Below are 6298 nucleotides of genomic sequence, written 5' to 3'. Positions count from 1 at the left end.
CCGGTACAGGCGCGACACTGAGGGTTGCGATCCGTTGCTGGTCACGAAAAAAGACAAAAAACGGAAAAAAAATGGTAGAAAATTGGCAATTACATATGGTCTAACCTAGTACTTTGCTTTCTTCTTTCATCTATGTTTGGGTATTGCCATAACTGAAGGTTTTTAAGAAATGGCTTTTATCATAGCAATCAGTTTGATGGGTGTTTATTGAGTAAACACACAGCCCAATAATCTGAGGATGCTGTGGATTGAATTGTGCCCCCCAAAGTCCATGTATTAGAAACTTAAACCCCACTGTGACAATGTTAAGAGGATGGGAAATCCTATTTTGGTCATTGAAAGGTGGGGCCTTGAAGAGTTGATGAGATTGTGAGGACCCTGCCCTAGAAAATGGATTAATACATTGATGGTTTAATGGTGGTCATGGGCATGGTCCTGAGGGCTTTACAAGGAGAGTCCATGAGGAGCTTTCTCAGAATATGACATTCTGTCACCCCCAAAGAATATGCTCACTAGGTATGTGTCCTGGACTTTGGACTTCCCAGCCTCCAAAACTGTAATCAATAAAGATTGTTTCTTTACAAATTACCCAGTTCCAGGTATTTTGTTATAAGCAACAGAAATGTTCTCATACAGGAAATGACCTTACAAAACGGAATTCCTAAAAATGCCAAGGTAGAGACTCCCAGTGGTGCCCCACTGGCACCAACACTCAGTGAGGCTCTGTCTGCAGACTCAGGCAGCTAGCCGCCCTCTTTGTGTGCCCATCAGGGAAGACTCGAATTTCCCTACTGACAAAAGTAGAAGAAAGCCACAATGGCTGTACGGAGAGTTGCCCTATTGAGGTTAAGTGGGGATGGAAGAAGCCTTGCTTCTGGATGACAGATCATGCCCATCAGGGAAGACTCGAATTTCCCTACTGACAAAAGTAGAAGAAAGCCACAATGGCTGTACAGAGAGTTGCCCTATTGAGGTTAAGTGGGGATGGAAGAAGCCTTGCTTCTGGATGACAGATCACTGTGTGGATGCAGAAGGATGTTTGGATTGTTTTTCTTGGTTCTCTAAGTGATGAGGAATGCTGGCTTCAAAGAAGAATGGAATCTTCCTCTATAAGAAGCCCTGAGCCATGGGAAGACAGACTTTAGGAGAAAAGGAGAGTTTGTTCCCCAAGGAGAGGATGCAGAACAACTGGAGAAAGTACAGTCTGTCCCTCAGTTGCCTCCTGAAGATCTAAAATTGTCCCTACTGTAGTGTCTCAGCCCCCATAGGAAACTGAACTATTCGGGGAATAGAGGTGAAATTGGACCATTTGTCTAACAAGGAGCTTTGGGAATTGAGTTCTTATTGGCCCAGATATTGTAAATATTCCCTCAGTTCCTACAATCCACTCCCCAGTCCAGCTTTTTCTTCTCTGGGCTGGTAGGATGCCTACCTATGCATCCATGAGCCATCCTTCTGGCCCCAAGATCTAACTTCATCCCTTCATCTCTTTCTGGAAGCAGAGTAAGTGTCTTTGCTGTTTATCACAAGGGAGGAAACTGTGTCAGTTTAACTCGTTCCTGAGTGACGGTGTCAAGAAGAGGAAAGATGTCCCAGTAAGTGACTTGAGAGAGAGAGAGACAGAGACAGAGAGACACAGAGACAGAGAGAGAGACAGAGAGAGACACACAGAGAGAGACACACACAGAGAGAGAGACAGAGACAGAGACAGAGAGAGACATAGAGACATAGAGAGAGAGAGAGACTGGATAAATGTTGGCAGAACTAGTGAGGGGCAGGCTTTATGATCTCAGAGACACTGGAAGATTCTTTTTTTAAATTGGTTATGAATACTCATGAGATACAAAGCTGATTGTTACCTCTCATGCCCAAGATGTGAAGGCCAGATCCATACTGGCAGCATCCCCTTTACCACAAATTGCTATTGTACCCTGTGTTCCCCACCCAGTTATCCCCAACCTCCCTCCCCAGTTATCCCCAACCCCCCTCCCCCTCCCTTCTTCCCCCAATCACTGGAAGATTCTATCTGACCAAATCGGCACCCAGTTCTCAGCCCAGAATCCAAGGGCGACTCATGCACTTAGCTCCACTTAGTCCCACTGGGTTCCCATCAGACCTTTTCCAAACCGTGCTTTGTAGCACCATTGCTCTTAGCATCTGCACATTCTTTCCCCAGCCAACTTGAACACCTGGAGATTCCTGATCTGCCCCATCTAAGAGAGCCCAGACACAGAGCCCAGGGGTCCAGCTGGGGTGACAGAAGCAGTGCTTCCATAGAGAAGCTCACCAGGAGGATTAAGGGAATACATGATTCTTCCAGTTCCTGAAACTTAGACATTTCTCTAGAGCTGTCAGGGAGGGAGAGTGACAGGGTAAGTGGGGGAAAGCTTAGGTGTCAGGGAAGGAGGATGACTGACATCAGTTCATTGATTTAGTTAATAATTTAATTAAAGAGCATTCACTCATTCCTCTTGGGTTGTAAAAGAAATTTTGACTCTTTTATTTGATGTATGTTACTGTGAGGTCACTTGCTGTCCTTGCTGCAGAATGACATAGACCTCAATCTGATGTCAGGACACACTGTTGTGTTTCTCACTGGAAACCACCCTTGACATGGGGTTGTATAGAAGGGGTTTGATGGAGGATGGTAAGGGGGAAGGAACTTGAGGAGGATGTACTGAGAGAGGCAGCGGATCAGTGGAAAGGCTGGGAGCTTTGGACTCAGCGGACATGCACTCGGAACCAAGCTCCATCACTCAGCGTCTGTGGGAGCTTGTGCACATTCTGTCTCCTCTTAGAGCCTCAGTCATCTCATCTGTAAAATGGGGATTCTCACCCCTGCATCACGGTTTATTAGGATGATATGTTATATATGGAAAGTGTCTATTGCAGTATTTGGCACTTATTCAAATTTTATTAAAACTGTGGACTGTGAAAAAGCGTGGAGGCAGGAAATGGCAGGAAAGGATGAATTCTGAAGGGAATCAGCATATTGCCCCAAATAGCTGGAATAAAATATACTTCTAGGAGGGTATTAGTAGGTAAGATGAGTGTAGATTTGCAAAAGCTCCAGGAGATGTTTTTAATGTGATGGTAAACATTTGGGCTTCGTTCAGTGGACCTTAGTGAGCTACTCGAGGCTGTTATGTAGATACCAGATTTTCCAGAAATCACCGCCTGACTCGGCTGTATCTCCTGAGTGCTCCTATAGTCCTCAGGGTGATCCTCTATTAAAGCCATTTCGTCATAACTTGATAAATGTCTCAGAGTTTGTCTCCCTCACTGACCTGTGAATTCGTTCACTCATTCCTGATTCATGAGATATAGAGATCAGCAGTACACGTGCTGGATTCAGACTGCTGGGGTTAATTCTGCCACCCAGTCCTTGTGAAACTCCATTTGATTTTATTAATTTCATTGTGCCCCTGTCTCTTTTTATGTGAAACAGCAATCAATGAGTTGTTGTAAGGAGAAAATTAGCAATGAACTTAGAGCAGTGCCTGGCACTACAGAAAGCATTCAATAAAAAACAGAATCATTATTTAGTCATGCATAAATTGAATAATTGTGTTTGTGCATTCTATGTCCCAGACAAGATTCTGGCCACACAAATGAACAAATAATCCCCTATTTCAAGTGTCTTGAAGACAGAATCTGTGTATTTTCATGTCTTTATTTCCACCACTCAGCCCAGATCCTGGTATATGGCAATCATCAATAATTGTTTATGGATTAAGTGAGTGAATGAATAAATAAGGAAATAAAAGTGATATGGTTAGAGCTGCACTTCAGGAAGATTTATCCAGTGATTTCAGGATGGTTTGGAGGGAAAGGAATGGATGCATGAGGGCTAAAGACTAGTGAATTTGGCAACCCAGAGGTAATGAGAGGCTTGATTTAGGGGGTGGGAAGAGGAGACAGATGGAAAATGCCTATAAAATAGAATGTTTGACTCACGGAGGATGCAGCAACTCATTGACAGCTTGGCTTTGGCGATAGAGATACAGAGGCAGGGAGAGTCAAGTTTCAAACACAGCTGCAGTAGATTGAATTATGTCCCCCCAAAACTCACTCAGGCTTGAATTGTCTCCCAAGTTTTATGTACTAGAAACTTGGCCCCCACTGTGACTGTTAAGAGGGTGGGAAATCCTATTATGGTCATTGAAAGGTGGAGCCTTGAACAGGTGATTGGATTGTAGGACCATGCAGTAGTGAATGGATTAAAAATGGTGGTCAGGGGCGTGGTTCTGAGGACTTTAAAAGAAGAGGAGAGTCTGACTTTCTCTCTCTGCTCTCTCTGCTTCCACCATCTTGCAATGTAAGATCCCTGGGTCACTGTCACCATCACCAGATGGACTTTGGACTTCCCAGCCTCAGAAACTGTAAGCAGTAACTTCTGTTTTCTTTATAAATCACCCAGTTGCAGGTATTTTGTTATAAGCAAGACAAATGGACTAATACCACAGGTATCTGGAAGAATGGTGAGTCCATTCACAGAAATAGGGGCTCCAGAAGAAAATGCTTTATTTTTTACATGTCTAGCTTGCTATGCCAGGAGTAAAGAAAAAGAGGAAAGAATACTTATTATAACCACATTATTTTATGTCAGACTCTGTGCAGAGAATTGTACATGAGTTTAGTCCTCAAAACAACCCTGTAAATTATGTACCATTATTACCAAATCCTTCTGATAAACAGATATTGATTTCAGTGGTTAAGCAACTCTCTCAAGATGGCCAGACAAGTGCGGAGCCGCTGATTTAAATGTAGGTGTGTCTCCTTTCACAGCCCTTTCCCTGAAACCTGAGGTGCTGCTGCTGATGTTGGCTGGCATTTCACTATGATGCTGGGCACCGCATCGGTCTCTTTGCGTGTGCTGCACCATTACACGCTCTGAGAAATCCCAAGGTGGGTGTTATATCTCTCAATCACACAGGAGGAGAAAATGATGCTTAGAGAGGTTGATCGTCAGTAAGTAATAGAGCCAGGATTTGAATCCTGATCTGTCTGAATTCAGTCGTCCGTTTGCTTTCCGTCATTCCACCTTTCTGCAGGTTGTCCAGGTGAGGAAACTGACTGTGCAAGTAAAAATACAGGTATGTGGGCTTGAGCCTGGAGTTTGACAGTCAGCTTTAAAAATCAGGAGACCTCCAGGAAAAAAACCTTCAAAAGCAGCGCTTATCTTGGACTTTAGAGCATTTTGCCATAACCCCTGAAATGTTTGCAAACTTATGCTCCCAAAATGTATCTTTTATTGGGAGAGGGGATTTATAGCTTTTAGCAGATTCTCCCAAGGATCAGGGGACAAAATTGGCATGTAAAAAAAGAGAGCCGAATCCAGGAGCTTGGAAAACACTTAAGTTTAAAAGGTGTGAGACCCCAAGAAGGGAGTAAATGGGAGATGCTGGAAACAAACTAATGAGGACGGTCATTACGAGGACAGACAAACAAGAACTGAGCCAAACTGGGTTCCGTTTACTAAGCTCACGTGAAGTAATTTCCACGCTGCCAAATTCCACTCAGCTCAGCCTCTGGAAATCAAACTGAAACCTCAGCTGGGGTCCTGTGGTGTGTCTCTCTTAGTTCCCTAAACCCAGTCTGAATTCATCCTGCCTTGAAATCCTGAAACACCTGTTACCCTATTAGCTTTCTTCTTGTTTTAAATGCAAAGTTCATGTTTGTGTCTTAATGGATCTTTCTATAATTAATTCATTAGTTCAGTCGGCTTATTAAGTTCCTATGGTGTGTCAGGGGATATAGCAACAAGCAATAAAAACTTGGTTCTTGATCTTATGCCATTTACACTTTAATTGGGAGAGATGGATAATAACAAGATAGTTTTGAGTAGAGACAGATGCTATGATAATAACAACAGATTATTTCTAGCCGTGTGACTTTGATCCAGCTACTTTGCGCGCTTCTGTTTTCTTTTCTGAAAATCAAGATAACAATTGTCCTTTGTAGAGCACTTTGAGGATTAATCGAGCTAATATTTGTAAAACTCTTAGGACTGTGCCTGGCACAGAGCACACATAATGAGTGTTTGCTGTTGTTCTTTTAGGTGAGATCCAGTTAAGAGAGAGTAGAAGGAAAGCCTTTCTGAAAAGGCAACTTTTGAGCTGAGACACCAATGACCAGATGGAGCCAGCAATAAAATATCTAGATGGAAAATGTTCCAGAAGAAAAGAAAATAGCGGGTGCAAAGGCCCTGAGGTGTGTGCAAGTGACAGAGAGAAAACCACTGTGGTGGGAATAGGGCAAGTGGAAGGACAAACAGCATGGATGAGGCTGCAGATGG

This window comes from Galeopterus variegatus, unplaced genomic scaffold (genome assembly GCF_000696425.1).
Source record: "Galeopterus variegatus unplaced genomic scaffold, G_variegatus-3.0.2 Scaffold10960, whole genome shotgun sequence".
In the NCBI taxonomy this organism is placed as follows: domain Eukaryota; kingdom Metazoa; phylum Chordata; class Mammalia; order Dermoptera; family Cynocephalidae; genus Galeopterus; species Galeopterus variegatus.
Note: the sequence above shows the minus strand (reverse complement) of the source record.